General features: G+C 45.0%; 1 long non-coding RNA gene across 2 annotated transcripts; it reads left to right on the top strand.

Moving 5' to 3' along the window:
- Nucleotides 1-863: 863 nt before the first annotated feature.
- On the top strand, nt 864-24,666 carry LOC118351199 (uncharacterized). Of its 2 annotated transcripts, none has more exons than XR_004806253.2 (4): nt 864-1,761; nt 20,841-20,955; nt 23,520-23,812; nt 23,982-24,617. It is a non-coding gene; the product is annotated as an uncharacterized LOC118351199 (long non-coding RNA). The 2 variants fall into 2 exon arrangements; XR_007403234.1 differs by lacking the exon at nt 864-1,761 and adding an exon at nt 18,894-19,510 and having other exon boundaries at nt 23,982-24,666.
- The last annotated feature ends 1,704 nt before the right edge of the window (nt 24,667-26,370 follow it).

Consider the following 26,370-nt stretch of genomic DNA (forward strand, 5'->3'; position numbering starts at 1 on the left):
CTCACCTTCAGGTAGCCACCCCATTTGCACCTGAGACGGAAAGAAGACAGCGAGGCCAAGGGCAAGGAGCTAAGTGAAGATCCGGTCAGGTTGACTTCTTCTCAAAATTTGATCCTAAACTTTCACCTAGGATATCACTCACACATGTGGGTTATGTGGGCTTCTACAGTCTAGCCTGGGAATCAAAACCTCATTAATTACACGGTGCCCATGGGAAAGTGTGTTCTGATCTCCGCTGCTGTGATCCAGTTGAGCTGTTGGACATGGACCAAAGTTACCCTGGGTAAATGCCGGGGTCAACTGTAATCAGATGTGTCAAATCCGGCAGTGAGGCTGGGCTTGGGAAGCCGGAGGGGGTGGGCTGGGAGAGGGACAGGAAGGGAGAGAAACGTAGGTGGCAGAGCAGTATGACAACATTGGGAAGGGGAGCTGCAGACCATGGCTACGCTCTGTCGCGGTCACCAGACAGCTCAGAAGCCAAGGCTTCCCCGAGCTCGTGTGGGTCAGGAGACTTCACTGAGCATCCCTTTCTCTGTCTGGCTCCATTTAGAGGAAAACGATGTATGTGGCCCACTCCCTGGGCCTTCGCCCCGAAGCAGCTATGGGGGCAGGAGGCTGAGACTCAGCCCCCATATGTGAGACTCAGTGAGGCCTTCCGGAGGCTTCCAGATTTAAACCAATCCCACAGACATGCGACAGAATTGCCTATAGACAGCTGTATTATAGCCAAGTGCCAGCGTGTATATTTATCTGTGCCTGAGGTTCTCATCTCTTTTTAAAGAAAAAGACACACATTTGGCTAAAAGACAAAGTGGAAAAAATGTATTCTTGAACAAATATTCAGGATGGTTGCTCAGAATGTTTGAAATGATGAACTGTCTGGAAGAAAAAAAAAAAGTGCCTGTGGCAAATTGTTAGCAGGCTATATTTGGGGGTCCAAATCCAGGGCCCCCGCCAACTGAGTTCACCCAGCCCGAGTGTTTTTCCATGTCTATTTATAACTATCCACACATTCACACACAAAATATGCAGTGGACATTCGACTTCGTTTCTCGATGACTAAAATGTTCTAAATGTATCGGGTTACAGCACGTGAGAACCTTTGGCACGGCGGCCACCAGCCTGCCTTACTGGAGAAGGGATTAATCAATGTGCAGAAAACAACGAAACAGGATCCCTTGGGAATTTCAAAGTATGAAAACAACTTTTGCTTTTTTTCCTTTTTTTTTAAAGATTTTTTACTTTTTAAAATTTTTTTGCTTTATTTCCTTTTTAAAAATATAACTGACTTTTACAAAACTTGATTGCGCTCCAACCACGTGAACGGCTGAGACCTACATAGGAGGAAGGCGCAGCCTCTGGTCCCAAGGAATTTTCAGGGGAGGTACAGATACTGGAATAAAACGCCCCGAGGAGGATCGGTGCCTTCACGGAACCGTGGACAAAGGCCCTCGGCACACACAAAAGGGAGGGAAGGTAATGGGCGGCCGACCACTCCCAGCATCCTTCCTGCTGCTCCCTTCGGGGAGACACAGGGTTCACGGCAAGTATGGCCGACGCAGAGCACATGACCCGGCTTGGCCAATCAGAGCGCTCCATCCCCCCTGGGCACAGTGATTGGCTGGCGAATGATCACGCTCTCTACGCTGGACCAATCAGAGTAAAGATCAAGACTTTGGCTGGGAAAGAGACTAGTCTTTTTTTGTTGGATTTCGAGGAAGAGGTCCAGGGAGCTGCTGAAAGCAACTTTGTGTCCAGGAGGTGAGTCAGCCTTCAGACGGGCTTGATCGCAGAAGGTGAATGAAGAGACAAAAATAAACTAGTCCCTGAATCACCAGAATATTCCTTACCTAACACCATTTTTATTCTTGATTTTTCAGCCACATGAGGCAATAAATTAAATAAATTACTCTCGGTTTTTTTTTTTTTTTTTTAAGATTTTTCATTTATTTATTCTTGAGAGACATAGAGAGAGAGGCAGAGACGTAGGCAGAGGCAGAAGCAGGTTCCCTGTGGGGAGCCTGATCCGGGACTTGATCCCAGGATCTGGAATCACAACCTGAGCCAAAGGCAGATGCTAAAGCACCAAGCCACCCGGGGGGCCCCAGTTCCTCCCGTTGTTAATGCCAGTTTGGGTTGGGGTGATTTTGAACTTCCAGTTAAAAGATCTTTAACTAATATTGAATGAGTTAGGATGCACTTCCTGGAGGAGGTGGCATATAACCTAAAATCTGGAAGGTGAGGGGCACTGGGACCCGTGAGACAGGAGAGGACAGGGATGTTCCCAGTGGCTGGACAGTTGCGTGTGGCTGGAGGAAGGATGACTCTGTTCCAACTTCTCTGACCCTGGAAAATTGGGCTGGCTCAGATCGTGATGAGTAGCACAAAGGACTCACTCAGGAATTTTGTCTTAATTTTGCAGTCACTGTTTGTGTGGGTGCGTTGGGAGGTTGTTTCCTGCTTTCTCAAACTGCTTCCCAGGTACCAGAAGTTCATTCATTACATTAGCATTTGCTGTTCAGAGGACTGAGGTTCCCGATGCCTGGGTGGCTCAGCAGTTGAGCGTCTGCCTTTGGCTCAGGGTGTGGTCCCAGGGTCCTGGGATTGTGTCCAGAAGCAGGAAGCCTGCTTCTCCTTCTGCCTGTGTCTCTGCCTCTCTTTCTGTGTCTCTCATGAATAAATAAATAAAATCTTAAAAAAAAAAAAAAAGAGGACTGAGGGTCAGACTTTACAGCAAATGTAAGACAAAACAAAAAATGTTCCAGTGAAAAATCAAAAACTATACTGGTTTCCTAGGGCGGTCACAACAAATTACCACAAACTGGGAAGCTTAAAACAACCACAATAAAATTCTCTCACAGTCTAGAAGCTGGAAGTCCAAAAATCAAGATGTCAACAGCATTAGACTCCCTCAGAAGGCACCAGGGGAGGATCCTTCCTTGCCTCTTCCAGCAGACGTCTGGTCACCCCGGTGTCACCTGGTTGTAGTTTTACTCCAGTCTCTGCTTCTATCTTCACGTGGCCTTTTTCCCACCTTCTCTCTGTTCTCTCCTCCTTTTCTAAGGGCACCAGTCATTGGATTTGGAGCCCACCCGAAATCCAGGATAATTTCATCTAGAAATACTTAACGAATTACATTTAAAGGCCCTATTTCCAAATAAGGTCTCATTCTAAGGGTCCAGGTGGCAGGAATTGGGGGTGGGAACATCACTCAACCCGCTACATTGATCAAAACTGGAAGTCAACTTACGTTCCATCATTTATGCCACTTAAGCCATGGGTCCCCATCCTGATGCCTGTGCTGGGGCCAGTGGTGCACATTGCAGGACCTTTAGGCCTCCTGTGAGCCCCTTCAGGTGTGCCCCCTTAATTATTAGAAAAATGTATTGAGAACTCAGGATGTAAACTTGCTGCACTAAAAGCTTCCTCTTCAAGTGTAGGTACTCCTGTTGGCTTCTGACAGGGCACAGTTGTCCTTGACAAGGACGAGCGAGGAAGATAACAACAAAGGAGGGACTTGGCAGGGAGGCCTTATGACCCCACAGTACAGACGTGGCTCAAATAAGCAAAGCAGCTCACTCAGAGGGGAAGGGACAGTGCAGAGGTGCAAGGACACTCTAATCCAAACTCATGTTTGTAACCCCTCTTACTGTTTTCTTGACCCAGGACAAAAGTAGAAGACAGCAGGAAAATTTAGTGAATTACCTTGACTCTTGGTTATCCTGATGGTCAAGTCAAGGGAGAGAAAGGGAAAGCCACGGAGCAGTGTATTTGAAACTTTGAGCTCCTTCTCTGAATTTACGATCTTTATTGTCAAGTACTCTTAGTAGCATAGTGCTGGGAGGAGCAAACCCCCAGGAGATTGATCAGATGCCATCAGGACATTTTGTTTCTGGGCTGATGCGGGGGGGAACAGTGAACATGAAAGACTTTTAGGGGGGACATCCTTCAATTTCTAAATATAAAAAAAATTAGTGACTCAACTTTTGACAGTGATCCAGGAGAGGGACTTTGGATAGAGTCATTTTAGATTATTCTTTGAACCCAATAGGCTAATGTGGTTTTATGGCTCAAAAGGCTAAGCCGGCTGGGATATGATTTCGTAGGGTTTTGGAAACAAACCAGAATATCTTATCCTTCTCTTATGCAAAATCCCAGTGCATTTGCACCTGGCATTCTGTGTGCATTTCTGGTGGTTTGATGTCAAGAAAACTACTGTAATTCCTAATTTGTTTAACCGATAGAGGATAAGATTTCCATATGAGTGAATTTTCCGGGTAATTGAAGATTAACCCATGATGAACTAAAACATTTGAATTTTGACCATTTAGGGAGGACCCTTTCCAAGCGGTACCACATGTCTTGGCACCTTCTGAGACAACGAAATGAGGTGATGACTCAGGGTCACTAGTAGGAATGTCATTTCTCATACTGCCACGTACAGCCATGCTACCAGTGGCAGGACAGCGTAGCGGACACTCTGGGCTTTTGATCAGGCTGGCCCAGCTTTGGATTCCAGGTGTGCCGCCCACCAACTATGTGATCTTATAGAAGTGACCTAACCTCTCAGCCTTCTTCATCATACCTAAGGTGGAAATAATAATTCTCATCTCCTGGGGATTAAAGGAGATTGTGGATGTACATAATATACAAAAAGCTTTTAGGAGCACACTCTGACAAATGGAGTGCACTTGTATCATTAGCATTATCAACGATGCACAAAAACATCAGCTATTCTTATGGCCCCTACACCGCCTACCCCAAGACTGTTGTTTTCATTGAGTTTTACATCTGTTTTGTGCTTTTTTTTTTCCTGTTTTTCTGCAGCAGCGAAGTGATCTGATTACTTCCTTACTGCCAGACCTCTCCCTGCTGAGGGGGCTTGTCCCAAGTCACCTTCCTCCTATTTCCTCATTCCATTCATTCATGAACATCCACTGGTGACAAAACACAAAGTAGGAAATAAATGCCAAGAAAGAGTTCCAGGTAGTGTTTTGAGAACTGAAGGAAAGAGAATGAATAGATGAAGCATGGGTGAGTGTGAAGGAATTGATAAGGGAGGCAAAAGAGCAAGAGGAGAATGACAGAGAACATTCCAGAAATCTGCTAGACCCCTCCCGAAGCACACACCTAATTTTCCATTGTCATCAAATAGCAGCATACAGCATCAGAGAGTTCTCTTTTGGCATGAATGTAAAGTCTAAAAGAATCTCAGAGGTCCTCTAGGGCCATGTCCTTCTGGATGCGGTTATGTAAACTTTGGTGCCTCAAACTCAACAGCTCCAGAATGCTAAATGTATCACAGTCACAGTTCTCCTTCCATGCCCATTTTGTCTGTTGGCAATACATCCAGCAACACTGCTGGAAATCTGGGGGATGTTGGGACTCCACCCCTGTGCTTGCCTCCCTCCGCCAGCTATCTCAGAGAGATTCTCCTCTCTGATCCTTTGTCCCCGTCCATTTCTGTTCCTCACCTCTGGTCAGGGTTCCTTTGATCCTTTACTTAAAACTTGACTCATTCCTAGGGCACTTGGGTGGCTCAACTGGCTAAACGCCTGACTCTTGATTTTGGCTCGGGTCGTGATCTCAGGGTCGTGGGATGGAGCCCTGTGTTGGGCTCCACACTTAGTACAGAGTCTGCTTATCCCTCTCCCTCTGCTCCCCACCCCCAAATAAATAAATAAAATCTTAAAAACAAAAACAAAAACAACTTAGCTCATTTCTTCTAACGAATGCAATGCCCTAGATCTTTTAGGGAGGAGGGATCCAGAAGACGGGACCACTGTATCAAAGCTGCAGAGAAGAATGAGGTCTGGGAAAGGTCAATACGTCTGGCAATTCAAGGCCACTTTTTTTTGGTTGTGATCCTCTACTTTGGTAGTTTTAGCCTAAAGTGCAGTTGAATCAGCATTATACTGAAATATCCATATACTCAGCAACAGAGACTTACCCTCAGCATGAGCATCAGATTTGAAAGGATGAGTGAGTCTCCAGCCCATACCCTTTATTTTGCAGAAATGGAAATTGGGTCCAAAGAGCTAAGTGTTCTTAAGTGTTCTGCCCGAGAGAATGACACAGCAGAGTCTAGAATCTCAGAATCCCTAAGTCCTACAGAACCTGTTTTTTTCCACTAAATCAGTGGTTCTCAGCATGGATTCATATTAGAATCACCTGGAGGGCTTTTTAAAAAAATACCTACATCTGACTTTCCTAGAGATTCTGATGTAACAGGCCTCAGCTAGAGCTGAAACCTCTTTTTTTTTTTCCTTTATTTTTAACCTCAGTGGAGAACAACTGGACAAGAGCTAGACTAACCCTTTTCTTGGTTTAGCCATTTACCCTCTGATTCCGCTCCTTGAAGGGAAGTAAAGAAAATAATGACTGAAATATCCAAATGAAAAGTACCATGTAGAATTAGAAGACATTTGAACCAAAATGACATTAGAGATAAACTAGCCCAGTGATTTAAAAAAAAAAAAAAATTTGCCGTGGATCCCTTTCCCCAGGTGACTTGTTAAGAGGTAGACTGCTATTTCAGCAGTTAAAGCTGGAATTCATTGGCTTGCTATGGACACAGGGGCATCAGAATGGGCACTGGGGTCAGTAAGTAGAGGCCAGAAAGCCCCCCAGGTCACAGGGATGAGTAGGGTATGGTTGGCAGTGCTCTTCAGTGTCAGCACCCGAGTGTCCCTGCCCACCTGTCTGGGAAGTGGAGATCGTCACAGAGAAAACAGCTGTGAGGGCCTGGGAAGTATGGCCCTTCCATGCTCATGTGTTGGAGGTTATAAAAATGCACTGTTGATTTTTCAAAAAGATTTATTTATTTATTAGAGAGAGAACGAGAGTGCACATGCTGGGGGTAGGGGCAGGGGGAGAGGGAGAGAGAGAATCTCAAACAGACTCCCCACTGAGCGTGGAGCCTGATGATAGGGGCAAAGTAGGGGGGCTCAATTTCACAAACCCAAGATCATGACCTGAACAGAAATCACAAGTTGGATGTTTAATCCACTGAGCCACCCAGGTGCCCTGCACTGTTGATTCCTTTCTTTTTTTTTTTTTTTAAAGATTTTATTTATTTATTCATGAGAGACGCACAGAGAGAGGCAGAGAAGCAGGCTCCCCATGGGGAGCCCAATACAGGACTTGATCCTGGGACCCCAGGATCAGGGCTTGAGCCAAAGGCAAATGCTCAACCACTGAGCCACCCAGGCATCATGCCTCTCCCTCTTCCTCTCCTCCTCCTCCTCCTCCTCCTCCTCCTCCTCCTTCTTCTTCTTCTCTTTTTTAAGATTTTGTCTATTTATTTGAGAGTGAGAGAGCATGAGCATAAGCAGAGGGAAGGCAGAGGGAGAGGGAGAAGCAGGCTCCCTGCTGAGCAGGGAGCCTGATGCACGACTGGATCCCAGGACTCTGGGATCAGGACCCAGGCTGAAGACAGGTACTTAACTGACTGAGCCACCCAAGTGCCCCCTGTCGATTTAATCACAGCTTTGTGGGGACTGAAACAATAAATGCAAATATCTACAATTTAAGAAAACTTAATGGTTAGTAGCATACATTTATCTGTACAGTTAATTACATGCAATTGCCTTTTTTATTGTATAAACATTTTATTTAAGCATATCTCAAGTTTTTCTGCGTACGGTAAAAGTTTTATTTAAGATCCAGACTGGAGATTTTATGAATTGCTGTTGGCAGGGATTCACAGCACCCAGATGACATGTGACCTTTATAATCTGAACTTGATGACAACCTTCAAAATTGACCAGAGCATTTTTTTAAAGATTTTGTTTATTTATTCATGAGAGATACAGAGAGAGAGGCAGAGACACAGGCAGAGGGAGAAGCAGACTCCCTGAGGGGGAACCTGATGTGGGACTCAATCCCAGATCTTCAGGATCACGCCCTGGGCCGAACAGGTACCGAACCGCTGAGCCACCCAGGCATCCCTTGACCAGCATATTGAGATCATATATCTGCCTTTCCTCTTTGGTTAAACTCCTAGTTTAATTTTTTCCCTTTCAATTGAATCACCTATTACTGGAATTAAAACAATTTTCTTGGAAATCCGTCAGGAGCTTTTGACGGATGGTTGTTCTAGAACCTGAGAAAAAATTACCTCCCTGAGCTAAGCAAGGTTAGCTTAGAAAAATCTTAGGTCACCAAATCTCTCGGAATGTATCTTAGATTTAATAGCTAAGAAAAATCCAAGGTACATTCCAAGAGATTTGGTGATTTCGATTGCATTTAACTGCACTGGTATATGAGAGGTAGCCTATGGCATAGAAATATGCTTTTGTCTCCATGCTGCAGTGCAGTGTAACACTCTAAAGACATTTTCTTTTTTTATTTTTAAATTTAAATTCAATTAATTAACATAGAGTGTATTATTAGTTTCAGAGGTAGAGTTCAGTGATTCATCAGTGTTACATAACACCCAGTGCTCATCACATCATGTACCCCCCCCCCCTTAATGCCGGTCACCCAATTACCCCATCGCCCCACCCCCTTCCTTCCAGCAACCCTCAGTTTGTTTTCTGTGATTAAGAGTCTTTTATGGTTTGTTTCCCCAAAGACATTTTCAGTGAGAGTTCAGGATCCACACTAAAGACTCTGCAGTGTGGGATGGCAACCAACCCAGAAAGCTCAGCTGCAGATGACAAGCTGTGGGAATACGTCCCCGGAAGGACTGAACCTGCACGTGGGCAGGTGAAGACCGGCACCCCACTAGTAACAACCACCTGGGCCCAGATATTCTGATGCTTGTGCTTTTCTTTTTGGCGTCACTTGCAAAATGCATCCTCTTGGAGTTGTAAATTATGTAAGAAAATATTAGGTAACTATGGAACTTGAGGAGGAAGTCAAGGAAAGGAGTGTGGATTTTCTGCCATTTGGACAGGTGGGGGTTCTTTTGAACAATTGAACAATTTTTTGATGCCTTTTTCTATGGGCTGTGTTTTTGGTTTTTAAGGTTCTGAGTGGAAACGTCCAGGAAATCACAAAATTGCAAAGGAAATGATGAAGCCCCACTGTACAGACTTGCCTTTGGAGGATTGCACAATCCCATCATTCTTGAGCAAAAATCTCCTCCTGCCCTTTGATGCAGGAGAGAGAGAGCCCTATTTCCAAGATCCAACACAGCAGAAACCAGGATGAGTAGCTGCCCCTTCCTTTCTGACTGTAGTGGGTTGGATAGGGAATGTGACTTATTTCCATTTTCAAGGGTTGGCCTGCAGGCCTGGAGTCTGAGAGTAAGCAGTCTTTTTAATCTGCAAGAAGGACCAGCTTCATGAAAGCAGGATTGCCATTGTGAAACTAGATGCAAGATTTGAGAATTAATTCTGACCTAGTGATACAGTCATAAATAAACTATTAATAGCATGACTTCCATTTTGTTCAGTAACTTTATATCTCTGAACAGAAAGGTCACATTGTTTTGCTCTCTAGTTGCATGAAGCAAAGTTCTGGGGTTCTCTCGATAAACCCACAAGGGATTCTGTGTGATGATGAGAGCTGGATTTTTGTGCTTTTTTGGGCAGAATTTTCAATAGCGTGTTTCCTGGGCATTCTCGATCATGATTTAGAGCCAGCACTTTGGCCATTTTGTGGGGATGTCCAAATCTATACATGAAGAGGAAGTGGTCCCGGGTTGAGATAAAATCCTGCATTATATGGGCTGCATGAACCCAATTTGACCACTTGACATTTTGAGTCTAAAGAATCTTTCAATTTCTCAGACTCTGGCAGGAACAGGAGAACATCTTGGATGTTTCTAAAATTCAATGACCTCTTTAATTCATTCCCCTTGAAGGAATAGTTAAATTTCTGGACCTCAGTTTTCCAAGGCTTTCCAGAATGGATATGTGCCATCAGCTCCCCCTGCAGGTCTGAATCTTTCCTGCCAGGAAATTCCTGGACGTCCACCATGAAAATGGATTTTGGAGAGAATCTAAATCACGTTTCACAGATGGCACACTTCAACTGCTTATAGTCGACCCACCTGTCTGCTGGGAGATGTACGTTCTGGAAAAGCACCTAGGTCTGATCTTACACGTACATAATATGCTGCAGGTAAAACACAGAGCCGAACAGGAATTCCAGGGCCCAGTGAGTGGGTTCCTTGCATAACATGAATTTCTTAATACTCTATTCTCTCTCTCCTTTGTAAGCACCATGGCCTTTTGGTAGATTTATTACAGGAAAAATTCCCTCTGTAAGACCTGTGCGCTAAGAAATGGCATGCATGCTCATGGTGTGTGAAGGCCACATACGATTTCTCAAAGAGTTTTGGATTGTCCCAAATTTTATATGCTAGGTTTTTTTTATTCATTCACTCATTCAACAAATATTGTGGTAGGTATTGTGCTATGTGACTGATATGTGATAGATCTTGTTGTAGGCACCCTGGATAAGTCCGGGACCCAGAGAGACTAAGATCCTATCCTCATGGAGCTTAAGTACCAGTGGGGGAGACACATAATAAACAAGTATATGAATAGATGTATAATTTCATGGGGAGGTAGAAAATAAAGCTGGCTAAAGGGTTGGAATGACCAGTGGGATATTGTCTTTTTGAGAGAGTTGGTTAAGGTTGGTTCAGTGAGAAAGTTGGATAAAGTGGGACAACAATTCTTTCCAACATGTGAGTGAAGAGCATGTCAGGAGACCAAAAGCAAGTGCAAGTGCCCTAGGGCGGGAATGAGCTTGTGTGTTCCAGGAATAGCATGAAGGCCTTTGTGACTAGAACAGAGGGGGTCTAAGGAGACAGTGATAGGAGATGAGATCCAAAAAGTGGGTAGAGTCCTTTGTATAGGATCTTACAGAATATGGTAGGGAGTTTGGGTTTTATTATGAGATGAGCAGCCATTGGAGCTCTTTGAGTAGGAGAATGATGATGTGATCTGCTTTGTGGTTTTAAAGCCTCACTATGTGGAGAAAAGACTCAAGGAGCATGTGTGTGGAGACAGACTCAGGCAGGTGGCTGTTGCAGAAGCCCAAGTTTGAGGTGATGGTGGCCTCGTGGTGGTCATCACAGTGGTGAGAAGTAGCCAAACTCAGCATGTGTTTTGAGGGTAGAGCCATGGGACTTCCTGGTGAACTGGGGGAGAGGGGAGTCAGAGACAGAAAGACAACACAGGACTCCTAGGTGTTTGGCCTCGGGGAACTGGGCAATTAGCTGAGACTGGGTAGACTGGGGGAGGAACAAGTCTGAGTGGGTGAGTGGAATCGGGAGTTCTGCTTGGACAAGTGAAGTTGCAGAAACTTATTAGTCACCATCTGGAGACGTCGAGCAGACAGCTGGATCTGTGAGTCTGGAGCACACTCGTGACGCAGGAATAACCAGGGGAAACTATGAAAAGAGGAGCTCCACTCTGTAAGACGTGACATTGCCTTGTCCATCTGCTCCTTTCTGGGGTCTCTGTTTCCTCATTTGTCAAATGATGGGTTGGGTGGGCTCTCAGGGTCTTTTCCGCTCCTTGAGTATAAAATGGGTCATTAGCATTTAAACTCAAGGGGCAGCGGGAGTGGGCTGAGCCTGCTGTCACTGGGACAGAAGACCAAACCGAGGCATAAGACCCGGAGAAGACTGGCAGCTTACCTTAAGAATCAGAACTGGAAATTCGTCTTTGCAAAGCAACCCAAGCTGCTGCCTGTTTTGAAAGTAGGGGTGTTGGGGAAGGAAACACTTCAGCTGCAACAGATGAACTTGCTCAAGGCAACACAGCATGCCACGGGGGTGGGGCTGTGAACCGGATCTGCGGGGAAGGGCAGCGAAGGGGCCTACTGTCATTGCCCTGTCCCCCTTACCTCCAAGACCCATAGGCAGCACTGGTGTCGCTGGGAGCATTGCAAATCAAGAAAGAACATGCCCATGGGGGATTTTGTTTTGTCATTTGCTTTACTCTTTTTGATGCTGTCCTAAATTGCCTGGAAAATTTTTCAGTTTATTCTGTTTCGTCTCTCATTTCTCAGAAGTAGCCCGTAGTGGAAAAAGACAGCAAGCATTTGTATTTTGTCTCCCACATTTATCAAGTGCTACCACACCTCTCACCACCTCATCGGATCAGAGGAACAGCCGGATGGGCTGGGAAGGTCATTACCTAATCCTGTTTCAGAGATGGCGAAAGCCAGGGGCCAAGAGGGGCCAGGAGGTGAAGCAGTTTGTTCAGACCACATAAACAACAAAGGGGATGGACGCATTTTCAAATCTAGGTTTTACAAACCCCCAACTATTTCCTCTTTCCATCACTCGATTCAGCATTCCGAGCCAAGAGGCTTGAATAGATTACTTGGCCAAATTCTCGGACACCGCTGTGGCCCAATGGATTCTTTAGTTACTTTCGTTTTTGGATTGGAATGTAATTTTAAATGACCTTGGTTTAGTTTTTCATGTTGCTTTATTAAGCTTCCCTTATATTACTAAAGAGTGAGGCCCATGACACATCCGAAACCATGTTTTTGAAGCACTTCAAATAGAACCATTAGGCAGTGCGCCACGTTTAGAAATATTGGCTTTCTCATTCTTTTCTATGATGATCCTTGGCACAAGGGAAGATAATGACAGCAATATCACTAGGAAAGGGGTGATTAAAATCTAAGTTCATGCATTTTGGCACATAGGAAGCGTAGGTTGAGGCGGCCAGGGGATTCAAGTCCAGAAGAGCCTTACGATTGGTTGCAGTTAGTATTACCACCTAACAAACTATCCACACACAGCCCCCACCCAACAGAGAAAGATTAAAATGACTGTTCTGCTATTCTCCCGTATTCTGTGGTCCAATGCTTAGACAAGGCAGTGGGATGGCTCTGCAGCCTGATCCAGCAAGATTTCAGGGCTGGAGGTAACTCCATAGCTGGGGCTGGAAGCCCTAGAAACACTTTACTCACATGTTTGGTGGTTGATCCAGCCATTGGTGGAACCTCAGCTGGAGCAATTGACTGGAAGAGCATCATATGGCCTTTCCAAGTGTTTGGGCTTCCTCACAGTGTGGAGACTTCTTACATGGAGACCCATGGCTCCAAAGGCAAGTGTCCCAGAAAGTAAGGAAGACACTGTCTTGCCTTTTCAAATTAACCTGGGAAGCCATGCATCATCCATTTTACACATTCTGTTGGTTACAGCCAAGTCACAAGCTTGCCTAGAGTCCTAGAGGTGCATAGGCCCCCCTCTTGACGGAAGGGTGGCAAGGTCATGTAGGAAAACGTGTAAAATGGAAGGCACTGTTGCAGCCATCTTTGGAAAATCTCATCTGCCATTCTAGTGGGGATACGTTACCTTTGGGTTTTCCCAGCAATAGTGAAGGGACATGCTCATCAAACACCATTAAAGTATGGCAGGGGTATGGCTTATGGCCAGTTACAACCAGTTGGGTTTGAATCTGCTCTCCCAACCAACCAACCAACCAACCATCCCAGAAACCAATCCAGAAACAACCTGGCTAAAGCAACACCTAGTAAGTGGCAGATACTGGGCTAAGAGGCAAGGATACAATTGTGAATCAAACAGGTCTCTATCCTTAAAGAGCTCCTGGATCTTAAGCTAAGGTGCATAAAACTAACTGGGGTGGAGGTTTAAACTACAGATTCCTCTCTCCCCTCCCCCATTCCGATGCAGTTAGTTCTAGTTGGCACCTAGGACTCTGCATTGTAATGAGCCCCTTGGGTGGTTCTGATATGAAAGGTGTGAGGAGGGCACTTTGAGACATAGACCACAGTGGCTTCTGTGCTGTCCAGCTAGCCGCAGCTGGCTTGGCCTCTCCGATAGGATCTGAACCTCAGCCCTGGGCTAGGTGGGGCCTCTAAAACTCTCTCAGTTCTAAGTGTAACAGCTGCTCCTTACATCAGCTCTTCTCATGTTTTTTAGATTTAGAATTTTCTTTACTTCCTTTTAGTCAATCCTTTGTAACTTCAATCTCTTGTTATAGTTAATAATTCTATTAAACTTTGCCTGTTCAAATTACAATGTGATTCCTCTACAATTGTCCAACAAATATTCATACCCTTTTTCCTGATATTTATGGGGAAAATATGTTTTCCTTCTCCGCTGATGTTGGGCTTGGCCATGTGACTTGCTTTGACCAATAGGATATGAGCAGAAGGGAGCATGTACCAGTTCCCAGCCTAGGCCTTAAGAGGCATCATCTGTTTCTACTTGCCCTAAGGATCAACCACCATTCCTCCAGCCTGGGTCCCCAAACAAGACTGTCCAGCCAATCCACAGACCTGTGAGATTGAAGATGAGTTATAAACATTTAAACCACCAACCTTGAGGAGGGGAGGGGCAGGGGAACTGTTACACGGCATCACTGTGGCGATATTTGATCAGTATACTATCTCAGGGGTAGCTGCTGCAAATACAAGGCAGGACAGGTGGGAGGGGAAAAGAGCAGGTGGGCCTCCAGGAGATTGGCAGCTGTCCTAGGAGTGGCCAATGATACTGTGACATTCCAGTATTAGAATAATTTTTTTCTTCCTGACATCAGAACATGTTCAGCAAACTTTTCAACCAATAGTACTAGAATAGCTGGACCTCCGCAATGTAAAAAAAAAAAAAAAAAAAAAAAAAGGAAAGAATATAGACACAGACCTTACAGCTTTCACAAATATTATCTCAAAACAGATTATAGGCCTGAATATAAAATGCAAGACTTTAAGCTTCTAGAAAATAACATACGAGAAAATGAGATAACCTTGGGTCTGCGACGACTTTTTAGAGACAACACCAAAAGCATCATCCGTGAAAGAGAAAATTGATCAATTGGACTTCACTGAAATTTAAAATCTCTGCTCTATGAAAGATACTGTTAAGGGGCAGGAAAGACAGGGGACACCTGGATGGCTCGAGCCGAAGAGTGGGCAACTCTTGTCTTAGAGTCATGAGTTCAAGCCCCATGTTGGGTGTAGAGATAACTTAAATAAATATTTAAAAAGAGAGAGAGACAAAAGAGACAAGCCACAGACTGGGACACGGTGACACAGGCCAATGATACCAAGCACTGGTGGGGATGGGAGCAGCAGGGTCTCTCACCCACCACTGATAGGAATGCAAAATGGTGCAGCCACCTTGGAAGGCAGTTTGGAGATTTCTTTGATACCTAAATATAGGCTTAATGAGAGATCTAGCAATCGTGCTCCTTGGTATTTACCTAAAGGAGTCAAAACGTAGGTCCACATGAAGACCTGTCCATGAATATTTATATCAGCTTTATTCATAATTAACAAAACTTGGGAGCAACCAAAATGTTCTTCAGTAGGTGAATACATCCACACCATGGAATATTATTCAGACTAAAAAGAAGTTATCAAGCCACAAAAAGATACAGAAGAACCTTAACCACAATATAAGCTTAACACTTACGCTGCTGCACATGGTATGATTCTAGCTGTAGGTTACTCTGGAAAAGACAGAACTATAGAGACACTAAACAGATCAGTGGTTGCTGGGGGAGGGGGAGGACAGAGAAGGAGGGATGAAGGGGTGGAGCACATGGGGTTTCAGGGCCATGAGGCCATTTCGTATGATACGGTAATGGTAGATGCAAGACATGAGGCATTTGTCCAACTCACAGAGCACTAGGGCACAGAGAGCAAATCCTAGTGTAGACTCAGGGCTTCGGTTCGTAGTAACGTATCCATGTCGGTTCATCAGTTGTATGTAACACGTGCCACGCTAACGTAGATGCTGCTAAAAGGGCCAACTATGAGGAGAGGCGGGGTATGGGACTTTGTACTTTCTGTGTACTTTTTGCTGTAAATATAAAATTGTTCTAAAGTAGGAAATCTATTAAAAAAAAAGGTCATTGAAAGGAAAAATAAAAACTCAGTAAACATTGATTTTAGAAGTTTAGGCCCCTCTCTCCCCACAATTATGCCTGGTGTAATGGATTATTTCTTTTCGTGTTTACAGTGGCACAAGATAAAAATCATGCACACTTCATGTTTTTAAAAGATTTATTTATTTTGAGAGAGAGAGGAAAAAAAGAGCAGACAGGGGGGCGGAGCAGAGGGAGAGAGAGAGAGAGAGAGAGAGAAAGACTCCCTGCTGAGCTGGGAACCCCTACCCCCACCCCCGGCATGGGGCTCCATCCCAGGCCCCCAGGATCGTGACCTGAGCCAAAATCAGGAATTGGCTGCTCAACCAAATGAGCCAGCCAGGCACCCCACACTTTGCGTTTTATTTAGAACATTTCGTAGTTACAGATAGAGGTATTTACATTTCACTTTAGCACGTTCGGCTCATCCATTGAAAATATTGATATGGAGAATGCTATCAGTGTTTTCACTGCATTCTGCATCGCCCTCACGGTGAAGGCCGAGCCGGTGGGAAAATCAAATCTCCCCTCCCAGATCTGCCTCCCATGTGTGGTGGTAACAGCAATTTCTAGAAGAAAGGTCCTGGTCCCACTGCCAAGTTGCAGCTTCACGATCGTATGCCAAGTGGCTGTTTTCCACGGGGACGACTCATCCAGTTGGCGTCACCCTACACAGTGAGCTCCTAAAGATACCGCGGCTCTCAGCGCTGACGTCAAGCGGGATGAGAATGCCACACAGCTGATAGCTTGCTCCGAGTCCCAAATTGGAAGCATGAGCTTGCCCACATCAGAAGTTCCAACTAACCTGACAAATGAATCCTCAAATGCTCCTTATGATCACTTGTTTAAAAAAGCTCCACTGATTTTTCATTGTCCTAGGCTGCTGCGGATGGTTGCCTCTCAGGAAGCAAAAAAAAAAAAAAAAAAAAAAAAGGACAAAATCAAGTGGAATATTTCTCCAGGCAGGGTAGAAAGAACAACATATAAAAAAGGATCAGAAGTTCCACCACTGAAAAGAATAGATGCAGATTCCTGATCAAGAAGCCACATCTTTAGGAAAGTAGGCTGTGTGGTTTTATTTTTAAATCGAGATGCCATAAATGACACACACTTCACAGCATGCACTCTATGTACTAACCTCTCTCCCCTGGCTTCATTTCATTCTTTTCTACCCTCATTTGCCCTTTGCCCCAATTTTCTTAACTCCTTTTTATAAATACTGTATTACACGTCTTCATAAAAAGTTGGAAATGCTGTTTGGTACAATGTGAAGTGCAAATAAGTAAACATGCCATATCATAAAGCATTAATAACTTTCTGAATTTGCTGTGACAGGTTGTTTTAGGTGAACCGGCTTAAAATATCTGAAATCAAGCTCCATGGGGTGCCCGGGTGGCTCAGTTGGTTATGTGGCCTCTTGGATTCTGCTCGGGTCGTGATCTCGGGGTGGTGGGAATCGAGCCCCAGGTTGGGCTCCATGCTCAGCGGGGAGATTACCTTGGGATTCTCTCTCTCCCCCCACTTTTTTTTTGTTTTTGTTTTTGTTTTTGTTTTTGTTTTCTCTCTCTCCCCCTTTGACCCCACCTCCAATGAATAAATTAATCTTTTAAAAAAAGTTCCTTAATTGAATATAAAAATAAATATTCCAGATTTTTGAAATCAAGGTCTAAACAGTTATACCCCCAATTTTATATACCTCCCAGTGTGTGTATATATATATACATTTTATATATACATGTTACCTATCATCTATCATCTATCTATCTACTGAGACATATAATACGAACTTCTTACTAGAGTTTCAAGGGTTCACGGCTTAACTAAAATAGCTTTCTACTGAATTACAAAGCCAAACCCAGAAACCAGCCCTAGTGATTTAGTTCAATTACTTCTTTTCCCCTAGTGGCCTGATCCTGCGTGTGTTCATACCCACGCGGACTGGTCATGGGAAGAACCATGAAGAAGGGAACTTGACAGTATGGCTGTCCCAACTTGCTAGCTAATATTTGCCCCAACTTCTGAAGAGTCATCCAAAAATTAACACATGTTGTGGTAGCTACAGCCTGAGCGCAAAGAATTCTAGAACCTCAAATCACACAGCCCGAGAAGGGGGTCACCTTTGTTTCTAAAGGGAGTCTGGAACTGAGTCATACTGTCTTGGGTCCAAACCCTGGCTGGTGTGAGGACTAGCTGTGTGGCCCGGGGCAGGCATGGCACTTGCCCGCTGGAGCCTTGGCTTTCTCATTTCTAAAATGAAGAAATGATGCCCACCTGACAAGATAATATGGACTAAACTAGATTCCGTACTGTAGTGACAAGCATGTGATAAGGGCTCAGTAAAGTAATTATTAGGAGTAGATAATAGTTATAGCAGCCATGAAATGTAATATGATTCATAAAATCATGCCACATCTGAGTGTGGCTTAAAATCGCAAGAGTCCAAATATAACATGTACCTACCACCCAATGTTCCTTTTCTCCCAGATTAAATCCAGCAGTGCAAGTGAGCGGGGTGATTTGAAAGGATTGTAAATACATTTTCAAAGTTAAATATAAAACGAGAGCCCGCCTCCAGACAGCCAAGTTGGCTTGGTTGACATTTTCTACTGAAGTTATCATTAGAGGATCCCAAAGAATGTTGCAAAGTACTGGACACGATGTTCAGCTTCTCCAGAAAGCTGACAAGTACTCAGCAATATAAATAGCAAGTCGGTGCCATGACCTTATCTCTCATTCACCAGATTATATGATTTGAATAAGTAACCGCATGTTAAATGACACAATTTTTCAAAGGCTGTTAATTAGGCAACATCTCAATGTTTCGAGTCTGATTTTTTTCCTACCACTAACACATTTTTGTCAACCAGAGGCTAAGAAATAGCCAATGTGAAAATATTTTCCCAAACAGGAAATCAGTTCAAAGTATGGATTCTTAATCTGGGCTATGGTACAAAATAAAAAATAAAAGATACTACGGACACACAAAATCATTATTTTTAAAAGATTTTATTTATTTATTCATGAGACAGAGAGAGAGAATGGCAGAGACACAGGCAGAGGGAGAAGCAGGCTCCATGCAGAGAGTCCGATGTGGGTGGGTCTCGATCCCATAACTCCAGGATCACGCCCTGGGCCGAAGGCAGGCGCTTAACCGCCGAGCCTCCCAGGGATCCCAGACACGTGAAATTATTAACCACATTTGTTTTACTCACAGGAAGAGGCAACATTTTGTTTTTCCAAAGTTTTAATTTATGCTCTAGCTCATCACATATAAGGATTATATAATTTCTTGTGCCTCCCTCTTTTTTTGAGGAAAAATGAGTAGAGATTTAAACAACAACCATGCTAGTTTAGCGAAAGGGTCATGACACATGTTCTATGAGCGACTTCTCTTATCATGAGCACCGAAGACTCTGGCTCAGTCTCCTAATCAATCATGCTTCGGTTAAACAGCCAGCTGGTTTCTAAGTTTATATTTCATTTAGATGTGTTCCATATTTGCCGGTAGTGCAAAATTCAGGGCTAAAATGCTTTATTGATAACCATGCTGCTAGATAAATCAGCTTAACTACTTTAATAGCTTAACTTCTTTTTTTTTTTTTTTAAGGTTTTTAAAGTAATCTCTACAGCCCAGTGTGGGGCTCGAACTCACAACCCCAAGAGCAAGCGTCACATGCTCCACCAACTGAGCCAGCCAGGTGCCCCTAATAGCTTAACTCCTGATTGGCATCCTTGTGATTAATCCTGGACAATGGAACATCTCTTGGTTAAATATTTTACATAATGAAATGTAACCGGTGAAATTATGATGTATTAACACCTGGGGGGGGGGTTACTGTAATTTAGTTTATAGAATTTTGTTTTATAAAACTTTTCTTGAGACAAAAATGTTCTCTATGCCATCCAGGGTAGGAGCTAGCTACCTGCCACATCTGGCCACTGAGCACTTGTCATGTTGCTAGGGGGACTCAGGAACTGAAGTGTTCATTTTATTTAATTTTAAGTTAATTACAACTTAGGGGCACCTGGGTAGCTCAGGCGGTTATGTTCTAACTCTTGATCTCAGGTCTTGATCTCAGGGTTGTGAGTTCAAGCCCCGAGATGGGCTCCACTCTGGGTGTGGGGCCTACCTAAAAATTAATTAATTAATTAATTACAATTTTTTTAAAAAGGATTTTACTTATTTATTTGAGAGAGCATGTGAGAGAGAGAGCATGAGCAGGTGGAGGGGTAGAGGGGGAAGCAGACTCTCCGCTGAGCAGGGAGCCCCAGGTGAAGCTCGGTCCCAAGACCCTAAGATCGTGACCTGAGCTGAAGGCAGCTGCTTAACCGACTGGGCCACCCAGGTGCCCCTAATTAATCACAATTTAGATTTAAAGAGCCACATGCAGCTAGTGGCTTCTGTATTGGAGGGTGAAGGTTTACAGATTAAGGTTTAAAGCTGAAATAAATGTCCTGTTATATAAAGAGCACTCTGTCCTGTATGAATTGGAAATTCAGTCTCTCTCACTGAAATTTGTAAGTTTGTGAGAAATAAGAGGCCCGCTGAGACCAAAGTACCAAAATGATGCTTAATTTGTTTTCTTTTTTTTAAAGATTTTATTTATTTATTCATAGACACAGAGAGAGAGAGGCAGAGACACAGGCAGAGGGAGAAGCAGGCTCCGTGCAGGGAGCCCGACGTGGGACTCGATCCCGGGTCTCCAAGATCACATCCCAGGCTGCAGGCGGTGCCAAACCGCTATGCCACCAGGGCTGCCCGCTTAATTTGTTTTCATCTTAATATGGTTTCTGGACACAGTAGGCTTACCAAGAATATCTTCCTTTTCTGCTACAAAAGGAAGACATCGCCTAAGTGTAACTCGTATGGTTTTAACTCTGATGTAACTAGTAGCTATTATCAGTCTTAGACAATGTGAACACAATAACCAGGAGGAGTATGTGTTTTGTGTTTGTCAGACGTTCATTTCTTTGTAATTATTTTATTTTATTTTGTTATTTTATTTTATGTTATTTTTATTTAAGTAGGCTCCATGCCCACCATGGAGCCCAGCATGGAGCCCAATGCGGAGCTTGAACTCACAACCCTGAGATCATGACCTGAGCTGAGATCAAGAGTTAGACACCCAACTGACTGAGCCTGGTAGGTGCCTTTGTAATTATTTTAAAAATAGGAAGTCCTACTTCTTGTAATACTGGGAAAGGGACATTTTGGTTTTGAGAAGCACACTGAGCTGAAAGTTGCACCATCCATTCTTCCTGGAAAGTCTACTTTCATCCTTGTCTTCATAAAATTGGATTCTTCCCACATTTTCTGTCTTATTCTTCATTCCAGTCCTGGAAACGGCTTTCGGGAAGGCCTGCTCTGGGTCATTATCAGGATGACAGTATTCTAAGCCCCAAGGAGCAATGAGCGCCCAGTCTCTACCCCTGCCCCTATGGCTTTGTACCCAGGCTGTTAGACCTTGCCACAGCCTGGGGGGCCACTGTCATGCCTGCCCCACACCTCTCCCATTTTTTCAACAGAGGGACAGCCTCAAATCCTCATTTGTCATTCCGCACCTGAGATCTCCATTCAGATGTAAGAATATCTACATTCAGTTTGCCTTCTTTTTTTTTCTAGAGATTTTATTTATTATTCATGACCGACACGGAGAGAGAGGCAGAGACATGGGCAGAGGGAGAAGCAGACTCAATGGGTCTAGGTTTGCTTTGCATGGTTGTCCTTCCCTAGGAGCACATTTTCCCCTGGAGCTCTCTGCAGACAGTCAAGGGCAGCCTTCGCGTCCAGCCAGGTCCTCCTGGGTCTTGGGGATCAAGACAAGGCAAGCTGTGCACTTCCCCCCAGTGTTTTCCCTGCTCCTGAGCCGCCTGCCCAGGAGCTGTGAGCACGTGCTCTGAACGGGACTGAGAAAGGTTCGGGCGTGTTCAGAAGCCTCAGCACAGGAGCTGCTGCCTCTGGCTGGCAGGAGGCTCAGGGCCCAGAGTAAGGACATGCCCTCGAGGACAGGACAAAGTCACCGCAAAGTGTACTAATCAGCCACAAAACCGGCTCCAACCTATCTACCTCTTGGGCTTGACATGAGTTATAAAATGGGCTTAACAGAACTTACTCGCAGATGAGAACAGCTCGTTGGGCTCTTCTGACACTCGGTCCTGAAGACAGGTGAGCACCGTGGCTACTGGCTATAGGAGGAAGTTAAGACCAGATGTATTACAACTTTTTTCTTAGGGGGAACGTAAAGTGTGTGAATCACCATCCCCTTCTTTGGGAGTTGAAACACGCTCGGCTCCGGCCAGAGCTTTCAGTGCACAACAGTGTGTGTGGCAGGCCTGAGTGCTGTGGATGGCTCCATCTGTCCCTGCGTTAGCACACGGGTCAACCCAGCGTCTTGAAAGAGGCAGCAGCACCGACCATGGAAGGAGACTGATGGGCTGATAAAGATCCAAGTGTAAATAGCCATTCAATTACAGCCTCAGCTGAAACAATTCAGATCAGCCTCATTCTTATTAGACTTTCTTTTTAAAAGATTTTATTTATTTATTCATGAAAGACACACAGAGAGAGAGACACACACACACACACACACACACACAGAGGGAGAAGCAGCCTCTCTGCGGGGAGCCGGACGTGGGACTCGGTCCCAGGACCCCAGGATCATGACCTGAACCAAAGGCAGCTGCTCAACCACTGAGCCACCCAGGTGCCCCTCTATTAGACTTTTTTTTTTTTTTAACAAATCAAATACTTGCATATTAATATGCTATGTACCAGGCCATGTACATCAAAAATACCTTACCCACTTAGAAATATTAACTCATTTAGTCCTCGTATAAAGACCCATGCATTAGATTATTTTTTTGGACACAGAGGAGATGACAACTCCTTTTTCCAGGCCAGGTCCTATGGGATACCAGAGCCAAACCACACATCCAGACTAAAACAATTGTGTTTCCAAAGCATGTCAGACCACTTTCTGAAATCTAACAACCCTTTTTGAAAGCGATCAATAACTAATCAATAGCTTCGGTATAACCCCTACATTTTCTACAGTGGCTGCCCCAGAAATTAAAAATAATCTTTTATGGGGGATCCCTGGGTGGCTCAGCGGTTTAGCGCCTGCCTTTGGCCCAGGGCGCGATCCTGGAGTCCCGGGATCGAGTCCCGTGTCAGGATCCCTGCGTGGAGCCTGCTTCTCCCTCCTCCTGTGTCTCTGCCTCTCTCTTAAAAAAATAAAAATAATCTTTTTTCCTTGCCACTTACTTCCCCCTTCGAGTCCCTCCATATGAGGAGGGAGAAAATGGGTATTTACTGAATGTTTATTTTAAGCCAGTTACTGTCCTCATGCAGGATGCTTTCATGGACCTGAGCTCAGAGAGGTGAAGTAGAGGATTTCCAGGATTGTGCTAAAAAGTGAAAGTTCCAGAATTGAAGCCCTATTGGCCCACGTTTTTTGAGGATGGGGACCTTATTTATCTCCATATACCCTCCTCTGTGGACACGCAATTCTATCGCATGGTAGTTATTTGTTAGCTGGTCTCCGCGGGAACCATGGTGAAAGGCAGGGGATGGGCCGCATCTGCCTTTCAGGCGCCTGTGCCAGAGCTTGGTCACCGTTTGATAGACCCCTGCCTGCGCTTCATCTTTATTGGACATAAAGTCATCACGTACTATGCCTTATAATTTCCAATTACTGTCATTTTCAGCTTTTAAAAACCAACATCGTTCCTATTGGTCCTAAAGCTTAAAAATGAGGAAAAGCTCGAAGATAACTCACAGCCATTGAGCATGATTCTTAGGTTCGCTCTGAACCAGGCGAATACCATGTAACACGTTGTGACATCATACGTTTTTCGTTTTCCCTACTCTCGATATCGATGCAACCACATCTCAGTCAAGAAGGCCAATCAGGAGCAGATGTCGGAAGATCCATGCCCTTTTTAGTGCAAAGAAACCATGATGCATCAAAAAGAGGCTGGAGAGAATAAAGAACAGAAAGGTCAGCAATATTTAAACTTTTGCATTCGATGGAATCTCTCTCCCTTTATAAATAGATGGATTATGGGCAACAGTGGTGGAAGGGAAACAGGCCCCATGAAAGTCTGGCTCAATCTGAAAATAATTTTTCTCTATCAGTTGTATTTATGTTCGTTATTTTTCCATTACAGCAGCTGCGTTTGGGAACACCTAGAATAAATTCTAGAAGAAATGTGCAGAGTCATTCGGTTACCAACCTGATGTAGAGAGAATGGTTTTCTTTTCTATCCGCCTACACCTCGGCTACGTGATCAAAATGCTACAGAATCACCGGGGAGCGCTTCCCAGCCCCAACCACACACCCACTCCATTCGGAGCCTGGGTCCTGTGTTGGAAAGTGGTCAATGTAAAGACCAGGGGGCTACACCATCATCGCCCCAAATTCCAGGGCAAGGTGAACAGTTGGAGTTGCCACCTCTGTTAGTGCTCCCAGGTTTTAAACAGGCTGCAGGGCTTCCTCCCCTCACCCCAGTTTCAGACTATATGTAGACAAGAACTATGTGAGAACCTTCTCTTCATCAGGGACCCTGACAAGAGGTGCAGAGATGGGCGCCTGGGTGGCTTAGTCCTTTGAGTCTGCCTTCCGCTCAGGTCGTGATCTCAGGGTCCTGGGATCGAGCCCCACTTTGCATCAGACTCCCTGCTCAGGAAGGATCTGCTTCTCCCTTGGCCCTTCCCTCCACTTGTGCGTGTGCTTTCCTCTCGCTTTCAAATAAATAAATAAATAGATAAAATCTAAAAAAAAAAAAAAAGAAAAAAAAAAAGGCTTGGATTCGCTCAGTTCAAACCATGTTTCAAAACACACCATGAGAATGCAAATCTAAGAAACAAGCCCTGTCTCAGGCAGCCACTTGGACTTAGTGTCCTCCTGAAGGCAGGTGCCAACTTAGCATCACAGACTCTGAGAACCACGAGAGACTCTGGCAGCCAAGCTAAGAGGAGCAAACGGGTGACTTGCCTAACGTTAGAGCTGCTGCAGCACCGGCGGGGCGGGGTGTTTAACCTCTGGGCTCCAGGCCCCCCTTCCATTCTGTCCTTCTGGGGCTGGGCTCTGCAAACTCCATTTCCTGTGTCCCCTGCCGGCTGGCCAGCTCCGAAAAGAAGCCATGGGAAGAGAATGGAAAGCTGGAGGGGGAGGGAGGGGCATCCTTCCTTGTTCTGGCTCCTGTCACTGTCCCTACAGCAGCATAGGACAGCACTGGCTCCAGTTCCCAGGCTCTCTTGGTGGCACCAGCAGCAGCCACGGTGTGTCCCCCCAGAAGTGCCAGCACTGGTGGCTGTAAATTCCTCCGGGTTGTGCACACCCACCTGGCCGCACCTAATCAGAGTTTCGAGGACCAATCATGTGCTGAGTGTCTCGGTCCCCACCAGAGGTCCAAGCACCGCTGTGGCATCTCCTTCAGAGATGTGCCCCCGTCGTGAAGCGCCTGGGTTATGGTAACCCTGCTTTATCCCGCGGTGGGAGCCACTTCCTGAGTTACTCACATTTGTTCCCTCAATGTCCCCTTTCTCGGACTTCAGCCTGTTGTTATAGGTCACAGCAACACCTACCGTGCTTCTCCGACGGGCCCAGACTGGCACCGTACGTGGTATCAAGAGTTGGTTTGCCAACCACCTTTGGCGCAGGTTCGCCTTACATCTGAGCTATGTGCTGTGTCCTGACCAACAGGTCCAATGCCATGGACCAGTGTGATGTTCTGAGGAGCATCAAGACAAGCAAGAGGGGCACCTGGTGGCTCAGCGGTTGAGCGTCTGCCTTGGGCTCAGCGCATGATCCTGGGGACCCGGGATCGAGTTCCGCGTCGGGCTCCCTGCGTGGAGCCTGCTTCTCTCTCTGCCTGTGTCCCTGCCTCTCTCTCTGTGTCTCTCATGAATAAATAAATAAAATCTTTTTTTTTTTAAGACAAGCAAGATCTCTGCAGACTAGATTATAAGAACAGAAAGACGGACATAACCCAGATATTAAGCTGATTTAAGTTAGCAGCTGTAAATTTCTTCTTTCCAGGCCATTCTACTTAAATTTTCACATGAAAAAATTAGTATCAATTCACTCTATCAACCAGAATGGGACCTGGAAACTTCTTTTTATTTTCTTTTTTTAAAAAAATATTTAATTTATTTATTCATGAGAGACACAGAAAGAGAGGCAGAGACACAGACAGAGGGAGGAGAAGCAGGCTCCCTGCAGGGAGCCTGACGTGAGACTTGATTCCAGGAATCGAGGATCATGCCCTGGGCCAAATGCAGACACTCAACCACTGAGCCACCCAGGCGTCCCTGGGAACTTTATTTATTTATTTTTTTAATTTTTATTTATTTATGATAGTCACAGAGAGAGAGAGAGAAACAGAGACATAGGCAGAAGGAGAAGCAGGCTCCATGCACCGGGAGCCTGACGTGGGATTCGATCCCGGATCTCCAGAATCACGCCCCGGGCCAAAGGCAGGCGCTAAACCGCTGCGCCACCCAGGGATCCCCCTGGGAACTTTAAAGTTAAAGTGAGGGGACCCCTGGGTGGCT

Source organism: Canis lupus, chromosome 17, assembly GCF_003254725.2.
Source record: "Canis lupus dingo isolate Sandy chromosome 17, ASM325472v2, whole genome shotgun sequence".
Classification (NCBI taxonomy): domain Eukaryota; kingdom Metazoa; phylum Chordata; class Mammalia; order Carnivora; family Canidae; genus Canis; species Canis lupus.